Source organism: Bubalus kerabau, chromosome 21, assembly GCF_029407905.1.
Source record: "Bubalus kerabau isolate K-KA32 ecotype Philippines breed swamp buffalo chromosome 21, PCC_UOA_SB_1v2, whole genome shotgun sequence".
NCBI lineage: Eukaryota > Metazoa > Chordata > Mammalia > Artiodactyla > Bovidae > Bubalus > Bubalus kerabau.
Genome location: NC_073644.1, coordinates 57455458 through 57472428, shown reverse-complemented (window position 1 = coordinate 57472428; position 16971 = coordinate 57455458). Strand labels below are relative to the sequence as shown.

The 16971-nt window shown below is 43.2% G+C and overlaps 1 protein-coding gene across 3 annotated transcripts in view; it reads left to right on the top strand.

Annotated features, from left to right (window-relative positions):
* The first annotated feature begins 1325 nt into the window (after positions 1–1325).
* The window catches only part of CCDC68 (coiled-coil domain containing 68), a 55531-nt gene continuing 39885 nt past the window's right edge, over positions 1326–16971 (top strand). For all 3 annotated transcript variants that reach the window (XR_008706524.1, XM_055559125.1, XM_055559126.1), the window contains exon 1: positions 1326–1454. The gene's annotated coding sequence lies outside the window, so the exon portion shown is untranslated. The remainder of the gene's footprint in view (positions 1455–16971) is intronic.

The following is a 16971-nucleotide window of genomic DNA, read 5'->3' as shown; positions in this document are numbered from 1 at the left end:
CAACATCATCAGTAATAAGCCCTGTTGCTATCATGTGGCCCCTGACAGGACACTTTGCCTGTGTGGTCCCCCCTCTTAAACCCATATGCTGTGTTTAGCTGCTCAGTCCTGTCAGACTCCTTGTGACCCCATGGACTGTCATCTGCCAGGCTCCTCTGTCCATAGGATTCTCCAGGCGAGAATATTGGAATGGGCTGCCATGCCTGCCTCCAGGGGATCTTCCTGACCCAGGGATCTCCTTCATTGCAGGCAGACCATAGCCTAATCATGAGAAAAGCATCAAATGAGACCAAATGATAGACATCCACAAAACAGCTTAGCAAAATCTTTGGAGACTGTCAAAGTTAAGAAAAAACAGAGAAGACCAAGAAACTGTCACAGATAAGAGGAGATTAAAGAGATACAACACTGAAATGGAGTGTGGAGTCCTGAAGGCAATCCCGGAACAGAAAGATCAGAAAGAAAACTAGATCAGCAGAAAAGTAGTGAAATCTACACTAGGTCGAGTTTAGTTAATAGTGACGGATCAACGTTCATTTCTTAGTTTTGACAGCTGTACCATGGTGATATAAGACGCGACTACTAGGGGACACCAGCAAGGGAGGTTTAGGGAATTCTGTACTCTCTGCAACTTTTTCGTAAATCTAACGTGTGTCAATTGCTCAGTCGTGTCTGACTCTTTGTGACCTTATGGACTATAGCCCGCCAAGTTCCTCTGTCCATGGGATTCTCCAGGCAAGAATACTGGAATGGGTTGCCATTTCCTCCTCCAAATTTGGTAAATCTAAATTTACTCCAAAATAGTCTTCAGTTCAGTCACTCAGTCGTGTCCGACTCTGCGACCCCATGGACTGCAGCACGCCAGGCCTCCCTGTCTATCACCAACTCCCAGAGCTTGCTCAAACTCATGTCCACTGAGTCGGTGATGCAATCCAACGATCTCATCCTCTGTCGTTCCCTTCTCTTCCGGCTTTCAATCTTTCCCAGCATCAGGGTCTTTTCCAAGGAGTCAGTTCTTCGCATCAGGTAGCCAAAGTATAAAAAACAAAAAGTATATGAGCTTGGAGATTAAACAGGACCTTTAAAAAAAAAAAAAAAGCAGCAGGAACTATCTACCCCCCACCCCCAACAGAATAACCCAATTACTGAGCGCTGCGCAGGGTTGGGGACTTGAGTGTCGGCGTGCACACAAGGCACCCCGGGGCGCACACAAGGCACCCCGGGGCGCCTGGAGCCGGACGCCCGCGTCGGGGCGCTGAGGAGCCCAGGCCCCGCCCCGGAGCCGCTCCGGCGCCCGACTCTGCCCGGGGCGCGCTCTGCCGTGCGGGGCGGAGCTCCCTGGAGCGGAGGTGGAGCCACCGAGCCCGGCGGAGCCGACCCGCCCTACCCACCCGAGGTGCCGAGCGAGGGGAGGAGCGGCGCCCGGACCCCGCGCTCGCGGAGCGCCCTCCAAGGTAGGCGAGCCCCAGCGATCTTCGCCCGGGTCACCCCACTCTCTCCCGGGCGAGTGGGGGTCCAGGCGCCCTTGGACCGGGTCCCCTCTAGCCTCCCCTCGTGCCGCCTGGAGCACCAAGGACATTTCCCTGCACATAGGTCCTGGGTGAGGACAGCATTCTCCCTGTAAACCTTTCTTCTGGACTCGGATTCCCTGGGCTAGAAGTTTGTGCGCCTCCAGGGTGGCATCCCCCACTCAGTAGGCATGAACTTGGGCACAATCCCAGAGGGGATGGTGAAGGACAGGGAAGCCTGGCGTGCTGCAGTCCGTGGGGTCGCAGAGAGTCGGACACGACTTGGTGACTAAACGACGAGGAACAGAGTTGTCTTCCCCGAGAAAGGATACCCCTCCTTCGCCCTACGCACGCCCGATTGTTTATTTAGGTTGCGGTTAGGCAGTCCCTTGGCTGGGGGTCCCCCTCTTCAGAGGCGGTGGAGAAAGCCTTCTGGAAAACTTGGCTGTCACCTATGGACCCCCGCGGGACGACTTTGACAGTTCCCTGTGCCCTGAATTTGTAAGAGTGCAGACGTTCATCCGCGCTGGCTTCTGTTAGCTTCAGGTGTAGTGAAGGAAGAGGAACCTGTTGGATGACAGTTTTCGGCTGTCATGGGATTCTAGAGCTGAAAGTTACTTATCCCCCCGGCAGGTGTGCAAAGGAACAGTGTTATCTTATGGAAGGAATAGCACGGGACCGTGAGAGGGGAGATTCAGATTGCATGAATGGCATGGCTGTAAACTTTTAACCTTCTTGGAGAGCAAATACATTTACATATATAAAAGAAGCAGTTAGTTCCAAAGGTACCTGAAACTCGGTCTGCCATTATCACTATAGCTTTATTTTTATAAATAAAAATCTCTTTTTTCTTGTTGCTATACATAGGCTAGATAAAGTGTTCAAAGGCAATTATTTCTCACTTGCAACTGGGGAAAGATACTCTGTCCTTTTATGTACCTGATGGTATTAAATATTCAGCTCTGCAGAAATCTGGCTTTTCAGAAATGTGATCTGAGCTGCAGTCTCAGGTACCCCTGCAGACACAACAGGTGCGATTGTTTCCTGCTGCTGGGCCGTCCCTCTCCCTCCCCCCCTACGCTGACCCTTTGAGTGTGAAGGTCCCTGACACAGAGGAATTTGTGCCTAAGGCAGGGACTTCCCAACTCACTATTGAAAGAAAGAAAATGGCTTACACTTTCTGCGACCTTGCAAGCTTCACAAGGTCTTCACCTTTTTATTTGCTAAATAAATTTAGTAACCAAACCTGTACTAACTAAAGAGAGGCTTTTGAAATAAATGCAGACACTATTTCAGTGGTATTTTTCACGTTTATGATTTCAGAAGATATTAACAACAACAAAAAGAAGATATTAACAAGCATGTTAATATATTTGTTAGCGTAGTGATTTATAATGTGCTGGAAAGTGGGCTTGAGTTGTAATCCAGATTCTGGACGAAGTTGGAAAAATCTAAGCTAGATTTGGTCAAAACTGAAAAATGAGGCATATATTTATTTGTTTGGAATGATGACCAAAAAAGGAAACAACTAAGACTTCTGAGGGCTTCCCAGATGACTTTAATGGTAAAGAATCTGCTTATAATGCAGGAGACCAGAGTTTGATCCCTGGGTTGGGAAGATCTCTCTCTTCTCCTGGAGGAGGGAATGGCTACCCACTCCAGTATTCCTGCCTGGAGAGTTCCTTGGAGGAATGTCAAACTCTTCTACAGTAGTGGGCTTGAATCTTTGAGATTTTTACATTAAAATTAGATGGTCATTTATTGATGGAAAAGCATTTCAAAATGGCAACATGTTACTATCAGTTTAGTAGCATGTTTAAGTGAATTTACATTTTACTAAGCATCTAAACATGGAAACAGTAACGAGTTTGGAAAACAAAAATATGTGCGCGTGTGTGTGCTCAGTTTTAGAAAATATTTGGTGCACCTGGGGATTTTCAGGCCTGTTCATATATTAACTTAACCACTGAACCAACATTTACTGTATAGGGCACCGTGGTCTGTCTTGGAGACACAGGGGGATAAAAGTTGGTGTAAATGAGACACATTCCTGTCCTCTGGAATTTTTACAGCTTTGGAATCCTCCAGAACACCCTGAGGCCATAATCAGGAACCATATCAGTCAACATCTGTCATTTTTTGACACTGACCTAAACTAGATTAGTTTCGAATCACAGACTCTTTTCCACAGATTTAAATGGTCAAATTAAAAAATTGTAAAGGAATTTATATGTTATTCAGGTCAGTTTCCTTTTTCTTAGGCTGGGAAAAAATTTATAGTATAGTGAAGTTGCTCAGTCGTGTCCGACTCTTTGCAACCCTGTGGACTGTAGCCTACCAGGCTTCTCCATCCATGGGAAAGAATTTAGGAATCCTGTATTCTGTGTTTAATATTATGAAATATTAAGATCTTAAGCCTGAAATAGCTAAAGAATAGCAATTTCATGCAAATTCAATAAAATCTAAATTTGTAGTAGTAGTAAGTAGATGCCAATAATTTAGGGGTTGAAAATTTAAATTGAGAAAATTATATCCATCAAGTTATATTTTTTCCTGTAAATTAAAAAAAACATGACTATAATTATTTTTTAACCTCAGAGGAAAAAAATGACTTTATGTAAGACATTCTTGCCTTTTTTTTTTTGGCTATTTATTTTAAAATCAGCTCTATTGGAGATATAATTTATAAACTATCAAATACATCACACTGTACAATTTAATGATTTTTAGTAAACTTATGGAGTTATGCAACCATGATCCCAATCCACTTTTAGAACATTTTCATCCCCGCCCCCCTCCCAAAGTCTCGAGTGCCCGTTTGTAGCCCTCCCATTCTCACCCTCGGACCCAGGCAGGCACTAATCTGTTTTCTGTCTCTTTAGATTTGACTTTTCTGGGCATTTGACAATAGAATATATGGTATTTAGCATCTGACTTGGAGAAGGCAATGGCACCCCACTCCAGTACTCTTGCCTGGAGAATCCCATGGGTGGAGGAACCTGGTAGGCTGCAGTCCATGGGGTCGAGAAGAGTCGGACACGACTGAGCGACTTCACTTTCACTTTTCACTTTCCTGCATTGGAGAAGGAAATGGCAACCCACTCCAGTGTTCTTGCCTGGAGAATCCCAGGGACGGGGGAGCCTGGTGGGCTGCCCTCTCGGGTCGCACAGAGTCGGACACGACTGAAGCGACTTAGCAGCAGCAGCATCTGACTTCTTTCACCTGGAATAATGTTTCTGAGGTGCATTCAGGTTGTAGCATGGTGGTTCCTTTTTATTGCTACTAATGATCCTTCCATTGGATGGCTATGCCACCTTTTGCTTACCTTGATGGATGTTGCTGCAATTGAAGTGGTAAGACAGATATTTTGGTCCAACTTCCATAATTTGAAAATAACTGATAGGAGCCAAACAATTATTTATATTTATGAAAAAATATATTTCTGATATGGAATACGGATACTTACCAAATGTCATAACTGTGATCTTTCTGTGATAACTCCATGAAAATAGTAAATAGTAAATCCCAAGCCAGTAGCAGAAAGCAGCAGTCATTTCATATTCTAGGTTGGACTTGGAAGACACTAATTCATAATGTTAACATTTGGAAAGAGGCCAGGCTTCCCTGATGGCTCAGATGGTAAAGAATCCACCTGCAAAGTGGGAACCCTGGGTTCGATCCTTGGGTTGGGAAGATCCCCTGGAGGAGGGAATGGCAACCCACTCCAGTATTCTTGCCTGGAAAATTCCATGGGCGTAGGAGCCTAGTGGGCTACAGTCCATGGGGTTGCAAAGAGTTGGACACGACTGAGTGACTAAACACACACACACATCTCCTTTGTGTGTTTTCTTCACAAATAATATGCATTTAAATGGGGGAATTTTGATGCATGTTTGATCCATCAGTGACAACTGAACTACTCTTAAAAATATGAGCCCTTCTTAAATAACACATTTTAGTGGCACACTTAACATAAAGCAAGAGTCGTCTGTAGCCGTAAGCCAAAAAGTAGAAGGGAGTGCATCTGAATTTGCATGCTTTTCATTTTATTATTCTGTCGTTTCTATCACTGTGCTAAAGGGTGAAACTGATGCAACTGGTGTTGACTTACCAAATCAGGCACTAGTTTGAACTCTTAAAATCTAAAACAGAAGAAATGCCACTCTTTTTTCCTCTGGGGCATTCCAGCTAGACCAAATGATAAATTATTCCAGGTTTCTATTAAATAGTGATGTTTTCTGTGAACAAAGAACTCTCTAACACTACAAAAGCATTTTGGTATATACCTTTCTTAGGTGTTCATTTAGAGATGTTTTCTTCTATACCCCCATTCACCTTGTTTTGTGTCAATTCTTACGGCAAATGCATTTTTAGTGGTTTATGTTTGGCAACTTATGCTTAAAGATCCTCTTAGGGAGATTTCTCCAGTTGAGTGGAAACTCTTCTATAGCATGTCGGCTGTGCAGCTAAAGAGAAGACACTGTCTCTGAATGCCTGTAAGTTACTGCTGAAGTTGCAAGTTCCTATGGGGAAAATAAGCATTCAGATAACTTGAAAGTCTATTTTATTGAAAACATGGAGTGCAAAGAATTTTATGTTTGAAACTAAAGTAGTCTAAGTTGAATAGTACAGTTTTCCAAAGCTGGGTATGTTCATTCGGAGCTCAGTTTGTCTGCTACTATCAAAACAACTTGCCAGAACTCCTGGCTCAGACCACTGCTGTTTTACTGATCTGTGGTTGGATGAGTTGATAAGTCTCTGTTGGTAAGTCTTTTTTTAACTTGGTATTGATTTAAAAATTTCCAGAACAGCTTCATTTTCTAGTCTTAAACTGGTCATTTCATTTCCAATGTCTCCTGAAAGTGAAATGCCAATTATAGGAATCCATCTTCATCTTTTCCGCTTTCTGGAAATCGAAGTGGACATGTTCCCCCTCTCATGTCTGTTCACCAACAGGAAGAAGGCTTGCTCAGCATTGAGCTATAAGCTTCTCCTAATTATTTTGGGGAATTCACTCACTCATCACTCATGTTCATGGGATTTGATATAAGGAGCTTGGTTTCATCCAGAACCAGGAGTTGCTTCTTGCTCTTGTATCTTTCTGTTATCCCCTTGGTTTGGGTAGGATGCTGAAGTCAGTCTGACCTCTTCCTGGTACAGGGCTGCAGGGGGAGGGTGGAGGGGTTGGGGAGCACAGGGTCCCCGCTGCCTCGGTGAGGGGCGGGGGGGGCAACCTTCACAGACTTTGTCGTCACCGCCCCAGTAGTCCACGTGCTCTTGTTCTCGGTGAAAAAGGGAAACATGCATCTAGAAGATGCTCGGAAAGGGGATGGTCAGCTGTAGAGACACTGATGGACCTAGAGTCTGTCATACAGAGTGAACCATAATAAGTCAGAAAGAGAAAAACTAGCTGTATAATTGTATATTAATGCGTACATGTGGAATCTAGAAAAATGGTACACATGAGCCTATTTAAAGGGCGGGAACAGAGATGCAGACATAGAAAACTGACGCGTGGACAGTGGGATGAGGGGAAGGCGAGGCTGAGATGAACTGGGAGAATGGGATTGACATCTATACACTAGCATGTTTGAAACAGATAGCTATAACATTGTAAAGCAACTGTACTCCAATTAAGAAAAAATTGCAAAAAAAAAAGAAAAAGAATGGGTAGGTGAAATAAGGAGTTCTATTTCAGAATTAGACTTAGATCTTCTTGTTGCAAGTTTTCTTGTATATTTCTTATATATTTTTATATACTTCTTCCTACTTTTCCACCTCAGTAAGTAATACTTATGATTAACTTTCATAAGATGTTTAAGATTTCCCTTGCTTTTGTCACCTTATTGAATGTCAGGCTCCATGGACTATTCTTGTAAGAGCAATAGCTTTACCTGCCTGTCAGCAACTCAGTTACTTGCTTTTTAACAATTCTGACTCCATCGTTTTTGGGTTTTTTTTTGCCACTTACACTTTTGGAGGGCTCAACAGTTTGACTTAGGAAATATATTTAGTTAATTGTAGCTTGCAGTTAATTGTATTTTGAAATCTCCACTGTACTTAGCTTTTACTACGGTACTATTTAATTTCTATTTAGAAAATAAAAGTATATACATCCATCTTTTTTAGTATAGAGTTCTGAGTCATGGAACCACCATCATCATCAAGATAGAGAACAGTTTCATCATCACTCCCTAGTCCCCTAAAATAGTCCCAAGTGTCTCTTTTGTAGTCAATCCCTGCTGCTGCTGCTGTTGCTAAGTTGCTTCAGTCGTGTCCTACTCTGTGCGACCCCATAGACGGCAGCCCACCAGGCTCCCCCGTCCCTGGGATTCTCCAGGCAAGAACACTGGAATGGGTTGCCATTTCCTCCTCCAATGCATGAAAGTGAAAAGTGAAAGTGAAGTCGCTCAGTCGTGTCCGACTCCTAGCGACCCCATGGACTGCAGCCTACCAGGCTCCTCCGTCCATATGATTTTCCAGGCAAGAGTACTGGAGTGGGATGTCATTGCCTTCTCCAAGTCAATCCCTTCCCCACTCTTAATCCTCAGTTCAGTTTTCTGACCCTATAGTTTCAAATTTTCTAGAATATCATATAAATGGAACTATGGAATATGTAGCCTTTGGAATTTGGCTGTTTTCAGTCAGCATAATGCATCTAAGATTCATCTATATTGTATCAGTGTTGTTCAGTCGCTCACTTGTATCCAACTCTTTGTGACCCCATGGACTGCAGCACACCAGGCTTCCCTGTCCTTCACCATCTCCCAGAGCTTGCTCAAACTCATGTCTATTGAGTTGGTGATGCCATCCAACAGTCTCATCCTCTGTCGCCCCTTCTCCCCCTTCCTTCAATATTTCCCAGCATCAGGGTCTTTCCCAATGAGTCAGCTCTTCACATCGTATCAGTTGATCATTCTTTTGCATTGATGAATAGGATTTACCTGTTGATGAATATTTGAATTTTTTCCAGCCTTTGACCACTATAAATGTGTTTTATGGACATACAAAATCCCCTAGGAGAGGGACTGCTGGGTTGTACAGTCCATGCTTAGCTTTATAGGAAGCTGTCTAAGTGTTGATGTGAGTTTGGTTTTCCCACCAGCAACACGCAGGAGTTGCTGCTTCTCCCCGTCCTCACCCACAAGTGGGATTGTCTGTCTTTCCCTCCTTCTCTGGATAATTTTTAAAATGATTTAGATGATGTCGAAGCTCAGATATCCCAAGACCAGTTTGAGAAGCTATAGCTATTTTGTAAATCCCTGAGCCTTTTATTCTTAAAATATTTCAGGAAGCCACAGAAGAAATTTTCCAAAAGGGCACCTCTCTTATCAACGTTGCAAATGACTGAGATATATATCAGTGACAACTAGTTCTTTTCCTATTCTTTCCCTGAGGAGTCATAAGTGGCTTTAAAATAGATCGTTAGCCGAGCAGGTCGGAGCAGCAGGTGTAACTGACTGATGGGGCTGGGGGGTGGGAATAGAAAGGGGACAACTGGGTTTAGGCCTTGATACTTTCAAATGATGCTCTTTAAGCAAATGTCCATTATAAGCTGTGAGCCTAAACATAATTGTTTAACATTCTCTGAATATAATGTGGATTATAGTCAGATACCCCATTAAGCACTTTTTCTGCATTATCCTATTTAATCATTGTATAACTCAATGGCTCCAGCAATAAGGAATCCTCCTGACATGCAGGAGATGCAGGAGGAGATGCAGGGGTCAGGAAGATCCCCTGGAGAAGGGAAAGGCAACCCACTCCAGTGTTCTTGCCTGGGAAATCCCACGGACAGAGGAGCCTGGCGGGCTACGGTCCAAGGGGTTGCAAAGAGGCGGACATGACTGAACGACTTAGCAGCAACTCTGTGAGGAAGTTAACAGCTTCATTTGGGTTTTTCAGTTGAGGAAGCTAACGCCTAAGGGAGATTAAAACTTTTCCAAGGAAGGGTTTGGGATTAACAGATGCACACTACTTACTATACATAAAATAGATTATCAACAGAGACCTAGTGTACAGCACAAGGAACTCTAGTCAATTCTCTGTCATAAACTACATGGGAAAATACTCAAAAGGAATAGATCCATGTATGTGTGTAAGTGAATAATGGTGCTGTACACATGAAATGAGCACAACCATTGCAAATCAACTATACTCCAATATAAAATCCAAATTAAATTAAAAAATATGAAAAGAACAGACATCAAAATAGATTAGAAGAGAATCCAGAAATATTCTCCAAACACAAAATCAATTGAAGATTTCCAAACCACTTGATTTTTGACAAAGATAAAAGTGTAATTCCATGTGTAAAAAAGAATAATTTCAATAAATGGTGATAAAGAATTGAAAAAATAACTTTCTGGGTTCAGGTGATGAGATTAACTTATGATTTTGAAAAACATATCACTTCTCTGTGACTTGGCAGCCTTATACATACATACAGATAGATATAAGTATAGAGGTCACAATTATTGCACACTGTGCTTTGATGATTAATTTTGACAACACATGGGAAATAATTCCTGGGCAAATCAAAAGTATGTATTTTCTATGGTGTTTGGACTAGTATTTCAATCCTTTTATCCCCCTAATTGAATTTGCCTTTGTTACATATCTAAGAGCTTTCTATAGCACTGGATGATATAAACATGTGTGTTTACAAATGAGTAGCATTTAGAAATGAATAGAAATTAATCCTACTTTAACAATCTTAGATTATTGCTTGCAAACAGCATTGCTGTGGCTTGGGCTCAGTGCTGACATGCATGTCTTTTGATGCACTGCGCGTCATTTTCAGGTAAACTGCACGGTCACCTGAGGTTTAGCCAGCTGACACTGGATGTCACCGTTGTGCCGTGTAATGTCGTTGCAGAACAGGTGTGCTATTCAGTATTCGGGACACTGCCAGTCTCTTCCAGGGTCGGGAGACACGTTAGCTTTACTTTCCCCCTCATATAACCTCATTACCTTTGTACCATCTTATTGTAACTTAACTCTCTCAGTTTCTAATATCTAAGCTCTCTATCATAGTGACTAAGAATGCTGAGACAATTGTCAATATTGTTAGCTCAGAACTGAGAAGCTGAAAACTCAGACAGTGTGCCAAAGCAGGGCTCTCGCTTCCTAAGCACTGAGTCTGGCTCACCTAGGTAGGAAAGGAATTTGTGCATGAGCGTGCTCAGTTACTCAGTTGTGTCCTACTCTTTGTGACCCCATGGACTGTAGCCCTCCAGGCTCCTTTGTTCATGGGATTCTCCAGTCAAGAATACTGGAGTGGGTAGGCATTCCCTTCTCCAGGGGATCTTCCCCACCCAGGGATTGAATCCGTGTCTCCTGTTTTGGCAGGTGGATTCTTTACCACTGAGCCACCTGGGAAGCCGCAGGAAAGGAATTTACTGGAAGTAAACTCGGCATCCAGAATTGATGGGAAAACTAGATATGGAAATGGGAGAGTCCAGTGCTGGTACCCCGGCCAAGATCAGTAACGGGCGGGGATTCAATCCTCTGGGCATTGCCCCTGGGCGCTAGATACCAGATGTTCCTGCTGCTGGATCTAAAGCACTGCTCTGTGCCAGAGTCCCTCCTCCCCAGAGCAAGAAGGAGATTTTCACTGCCTCTAGCACAACAAGCTGGAGGGCCAATCCTTTGATGACCTTTCCGGGCGGGAGCACTCAGCTGACGGAGTCTAGGAGTTGTACACGCGCTCCAGCAGCAGGGAGTGACGAGGAAGGAAGAGGTCTTCGCTGCAGAGGCTCCTGCAGAGGGTGACCCCACACACCTGGGAGGGAGAGTCAAGCTGGGCACCCGCCATGCTGCTGCGGGTGTCAGCACTCACGGAAGTGAGTTGAGAATGCCACAGTGTGGTCAGCTGCTCTTAACCAAGTGCCCCTTCCACCGGGGGGCCTAGACTCAGGTGCATATGCCCTGTGGCCCCTGACAGCACCCCAGACGTCACTGTCCCTGCCGTCAGCCCTCAGGGAGCCTCACCAGCCAGGGCTAGACCTGTTTTTGTTTGCTTTTCACATTTGATTTTATATTGGAATATAGCCGACTAACAATGATGTGCACAGCAGAGCGACTCAGCCGTACGCACACCTGTATCCATTCTCCCCCAAACTCCTCTCCTGTCCATGCACCCCAGTGTTCCTTGCACTGTTTACAATAGTCTAGGGCTTCCCAGAGGGCTCAGCAGGTAAAGAATCAGCTTTCAGTGTGGGAGACACGGGTTCGATCCCTGGGTCGGGAAGTTCCCCTGGAGGATGGCATGGCGACCCACTCCAGTATTCTTGCCTGGGAAATCCCATAGACAGGAGAGCCTGCTGGGTTACATTTCATGGGGATGAAAAGAATTGGACACGACTGGGCACGATAAGACCTGTTTTAAGTGGGCTAAGGAGGAGACTCCTTAGGCAAATTGAAAGTCTTATGTTTCAGTCTATTAAAAAAATTTTTTTTTCCCTACCCATTTAAAGAAAAAGAAAAAAAAAAAAATGATAGGTGACCCTTTGTACCTTGTTCTTAGAACAGGACTTCATGCAAGTTCCAGCCTGGAATCTTGCTCACCGTTAGCCTGGAATCCTCTTCTCCCAGATGGCCACATGGCTTCACCTCCTTTATTCAAGTCTTTTGCTTAAATGCCACCTCTTCAGGTTGGCTGTCTCTCTCCGCCCATCTGAAGCAACCCCGCTTTTTATCCTTTACCCTGTTCTGTGCTTCTTCATGACACCACCTCTGACTATGTCCTCTGTGTAGCTTCTTTGTTTCGTGTCTGTCTCCCCTTCTGTATTTAGAGTCCCGTGAAAGCAGGGTCCTGGACCTGGTTCTGCAGCTACAAATTTCTAAAACTGCTGTATTCAATAAATATTTAATACATGAATGAATGAATCAAGGGTTAAATAAAGGAAGGACACTCTTTTGTTAAAATCTCTAGTCTGTAGACAGTTCCTGTATTCATTTTCTAAGGTTGCTAAAATAAAGTACCACAGAGTGGCTTAAGCATAGTACTTTCTCGTCTCTCAGTTCCGGAGGCTGGAAGTTCAAGATCAAAGATCAAGGTGTTGGCAGGGTTGTTTCCTTCTGAAAATTGTAAAGAAGCATCTGTCCCCTGCTTCTCCTCCAGCTACTAGTGGTTTTCTGGCAATTTTTGGTATTCCTTATCATGTCGAAACATCACCTTGGTTTCTGCCTTCAGCTGAACATGGACTTTTCCTTGTGTGCATTTGGGTCCCAATTTCCCCCATTTATAAAGACATCAGATTGGATTAGGGTCCACCTCACTCTGGCTCCACTGGTAAAGAATCCGCCTGCAATGTGGGAGACCTGGGTTCGATCCCTGGGTTCAGAAGGTCCCCTGGAGAAGGGAAAGGCTACCCACTCCAGTATTCTTGCCTGGAAAATTCCATGGACTATACAGTCCACGGGGTTGCAAAGAGTTGGACACGACTGAGTGACTTTCACTTTCACTCTACTATGACCTTATCTTTCTTTTGTTCTTTTATTTATTTATTTCTCTAATTTATTTTTTACCATGTTTGTTTCTGCCATACAAGAACTTGAATCAGCCATAATTATACATGTATCCCCTCCCTCTTGAGCCTCTCTCCTCCTCCACCATCCCACCCCTTTAGGTCATCACAGAGCACCTAAGTTTGTTTGCAAAATGATGAGTGCTCATTTGTGTCTGACTCTTTTTCGACTCCATGGACTGTAGCCCACCAGGCTCTTCTGTCCATGGAATTTTCCAGGCAGGAATATTGGAGCAGGTTGCCATTTCCTCCTCCAGAGGATCTTCCCAACCCAGGGATCGAACTGGCATCTCTTGCATTTCCTGTGTTGACAGGTGGATTCTTTATCACTAGCCCCACCAGGAAGACTCAGGTTTGCAAGGATTCTATTTCCAAGTAAGGTCACATTCTGAAGTACAGGGTATCATGGCTTCAACATATAAATGGAAGGGAGGACAAAATTCAGCTCACATAGTGCCTTATATGTGTTTATTGTATAATAGCTGAGCCATTTGTATGTCATTAATCAGAGAAGTAGGTTTAGTTACATAATCCTGGGCACCCCGTGATGTGTTGGTTTGTCACATAGATTATAATTCGAAAAATGTGTGTGAATTGCTTTGTAAATAGTAAACTATTCATTGTATGTTAGCGTAATCAGCTGGGGATACTGACAAATCATTGATGCGTTATCAAGAAAGAATCAATACTATGGATTTATTGGTCTTAAAATTGCAATTTTCCTCTGCAGCCCAGCTCGATGGGCAAACTGTTTAAAGTATTACTGGCTTCTTTTCTACCACTCAGAATACTTGTCAGCAGTAATTGTGGAAAATGGCTTTATTTTATTTACTTACTTGACAAACATGTACAAGTCATTTTTTTATGTGCTAGGCGCTATCAGTCCTGAATATTCACTGGAAGGACTGATGCTGAAGCTGAAGCTCTGATACTTTGGCCACCTGATGCGAAGAGCCTGATGATGGGAGAGATTGAGGGCAGCAGAAGGGGGTGACAGAGGATGAGATGGTTGGATGGTATCACCGACTCAATGGACATGAGTTTGAGCAAACAGTGGGAGATGGTGAAGGACAGGGAAGCCTGGGGTGCTACAGTTCATGAGGTCCCAAAGAGTTGGACACGACTGAGCGACTGAACAACAAGCTCTATTATACCTGCTTGGCAAATGTTAACTCACAAACAACCCCATGTTATTCGTTATTTATACTGTCATTAATCATTAATAATAATATTATCTGAATTTTACTAATAAAGAAACTGAGGCACAGAGAGGTTAAGGAATTGCTCAAGGTCACACAGCTACTGACTGGCAGAGTCAGGCCATGAAACTAGGCAGTCTGCCTTCGGGTCTTTTAGTTGTAGAAACTTCTTTCTCCACAGAAAGTCTCATGGAAAAATTCAGTTTGAGACAGAACAAAGCAGAACTGCTTTGGTTCGAGTCCAGACAGCAAAGCCCTGTCTGCCCAGCACCGCCCCTTCCCTTGGGAGCCCTGTTTGAAAAGCCCAGATCTAGGAAATAATACCTCTTGGCGTGATGCCACTCGTAAGCTGTCTTCAGTCCACTCGAGCATAAAACAAATAAAATTCTTTTCTCACTTTAATTAACTGATTGTGTTTTATTTTGAAAATTTTATCTGCCTAATCTACTTCTGGCAGAAATAAAATGCTAAGATGGATTTTCCCCTGGACGGTAATGCCATATGGCAATTTGCACTTTGCTGGCTTAAGTTCCTCTTGGGTTTCTTTATACAAACGAAGGACTGTGGCCGTGGACGTTTCCTGAACCAAGAGAAAGATGGGATTTGATTTCATACAAATAGAGATGCATATAAACTTTGCAACCACATAGGCATGACTTACCCCCTCTCTTATGGACTGCTTGTTTTTCATGGTCCTTCATAATATAAAGTCATTGAAGCAACAGTATTAGCAGTTACTGTCCCTTGGGCACCTTCTACAACCGGAGATTTTAAAAATTGCTCATTTTTACAACTCTAGGGGTTATCACCTCCATTTTACAGATATGTAAGTTGAGGTTAAGATTTTATGGAACTTGTTTAAGATGACCCAACCAGTGAGGGGAGGAGGTAGGATGTTCTGAGAAGTATCAGTAGAGCAGATTTTTTTTTTTTTTTTTGGAGTATAGTTAATTTACAATGTTGTGTTAGTTTCAAGTATACGGCAGAGTGATTCAGTTATACATATATATGTGTGCATGTGTGTTCTTGGTCACATCAAACTCTTTGCCACCCCATGGACTATAGCCGGCCAAGATCCTCTGTCCAGGGAATTTTCCAGGCAAGAATACTGGGATGAGTTGCCATTTCCTTCTCCAGGGGTAGTGCAGTGGTTAAAAAGTTCTCTTGCCTCTCTCTCTCTCTCTCTCTCTCTCTCTATATATATATATATATATATATATACACACACATATTCTTCATATATATATATACACACACATATATATACCTATTCTTTTTCGGATTCTTTTCTAGATTATCAGCAGATGTTGAATATGGCTCCCTGTGCCATACGTAGGTCTTTGTTTATCTGTTTTATACATAGTAGAGTGTAGTCATGAGAAGCGAGGTTGCTCAGTTGTGTTGCAACTCTTTGCAATCCCATGAACCGTATAGCCTAGCAGGCACCTCCATCCATGGAATTTTCCAGGCACGAGGTCTGGAGTGGGTTGCCATTTCCTTCTCCAGGGGATCTTCCCGACCTGGGATTGAACCCAGGACTCCCACATTGCAGGCAGACGCTTTACCCTCTGTGCCACGAGCCATGCCCCAGTAGTGTGTGTATGCTAATCCCAAACTCTGAATTTATCTACCACCTCCCATCCCCACAACTGTCTCTTTTGGTAACCAGAGGTTTGTTTTCTGTGTCTATGAGTCATTTCTATTTCGTGTGTGCTGTGCAAAGTCATAAATAAGTTCATTCGTGGAGCAGAATTTTTTTTATATTAAGAATAAAAGGCGTGTAAGAGAATATATTTTAGGATATATAATGAGAGGCTTGATGTGATTTTCAAATTATGAAAGACAGAATGCAGTGAGGTTCATTCTAAAGAGTGATTAATTCCTATGATGTAATGTCCCTTATCACTTGGTAATGTTCACAGTGTATAACCCACTGAAAAGAAAAGAGAAGGGAAATCACCAAAATGGGAGGGTGGAACAAGGGAGACTGAACTGAAGAAAAACAGCAACGAAAAACTCAGACCGAGGCTTTGTCTGCCTCTATTTGCCTCCTTCTTTTGCTCCCATCTGCTGCCATTCTTTACCCCACGGGAGCGCAAACACTTCCCCGTAAAGGACCAAATAGAGAGTCAGTATCTTAGACATTGTTTGCCATGTATTTTCTGCCTCGAATCTACTCAGCAGAGCTCTTATGGTGCAAAAGCAGCGTAACAACACATAAGTGCTTGGCCATGGTTAGTTTAGACTACAGCTTCATTTGTGGACGCTAAATTTGAACTTCATATAATTTTCATGTGTCATGAAATGTTATTTTTCTTTCGAATTTTTTTGGAACCATTAAAAGATGTAAGGACCATTCATAGACTGTCCTAACAGGTGGGAAGAAGGCAGCCTGGGATCCTGGCTGTGAATGGATGACCACCACGCCAGCCTGACCACTCCTCTCTCATTTCCAGACACATTGTTTATTGTCTCTATGGGCATTTCTTTTACTTCCACCATTAAAATGTTGTTTTAGGCTAAGAACTTAATCCCGGAAGAGACTTCAGAGGACCAAATAACAGACGTAGTTCTGCTCAGATTCTGGAAAAAAAAAGCAGACTTTGCAGAGCTGCTACAGCCAAATCAAGTTCCCCTGAAACAAATAGAAGCCACAGTGGCTGTCTAAGAGGATTTAACATAAAATGGAAAATTCTTGGCATACTCTGTTAATTTCATTGAAGATTAAAGGA